The sequence below is a fragment of the Centruroides sculpturatus genome, unplaced genomic scaffold, assembly GCF_000671375.1.
Source record: "Centruroides sculpturatus isolate CEXI.00-Female unplaced genomic scaffold, Cexi_2.0 scaffold8061, whole genome shotgun sequence".
Lineage (NCBI taxonomy): Eukaryota > Metazoa > Arthropoda > Arachnida > Scorpiones > Buthidae > Centruroides > Centruroides sculpturatus.
This window is the reverse complement of record NW_019392154.1, coordinates 232-1,070: the sequence shown is the minus strand read 5'-3', so window position 1 is coordinate 1,070 and position 839 is coordinate 232. Positions and strand designations below refer to the sequence as shown.

General features: G+C 25.5%; 1 non-coding gene across 1 annotated transcript; it reads right to left on the bottom strand.

The window, feature by feature from the left end:
• Nucleotides 1-472: 472 nt before the first annotated feature.
• Nucleotides 473-545, bottom strand: Trnaf-gaa. The gene has a single exon. It is a non-coding gene; the product is annotated as a tRNA-Phe (tRNA).
• Nucleotides 546-839: the final 294 nt, after the last annotated feature.

Sequence of the window (839 nt, the reverse complement as noted above, 5' to 3'; positions counted from 1 at the left end):
AAAATAACGTGGCAAAAGACACTCCATACAAGATCTGTACGGCCTCATACATAGCTTCATTATTTAAATATAATATTATTAAATTAATATACTGTATATTAAAATATTTACAATAGGAGATCAAACAATTGTACTTTAAAATACTAATTTCTATTGCTACAAGACAAGCAAACTTCCCAAAAAATGAAAAAAGCGCCGTTTATAACAATCAGTTTGATGTTAAATATCGTATCAGTGAAAAAGTTGGTTCATTATCTATATAAGATGTCAAAATCAGTACGTTTTCTCCTTTAAAAGAAACATCCCACGTATTAACATAGTAAAGTTTTTTGTCCTAAAGTTTATTTCTTACTTCTATAATAACAACGTGGTTATATTTTAAAAGACAAAATAGTGGAAATATTAATGTTGGAGTGATAATTTTTAAACGAAAATATCAGTTTATAAAATGTTTAATTTAATAAAACAGAACTGCCGGAACCCGGGATCGAACCAGGGACCTTTAGATCTTCAGTCTAACGCTCTCCCAACTGAGCTATTCCGGCGATGTTAATTAGGTTCAAAATAAGTAATAAATAGATTTTTAACAATTAAAATATCAATTACTACTGTAAAATTGTAATTTGACTTTATTTCGCCGTTTTTATCATATGATTTACTAATATTTAAATATATTTTATTAAAAAATGAAAAGTTTTTCTATTTATTAATTAATTTATAGATAGGAATGGGGAAAAACTATTATTAAATTATCGGTAGAAACGTTTTGTATTTTTACAGTGAAAAATTTTAATTAAAATTTATGAAATATTTTCACAGATGATTTTGGTGTTATCGAA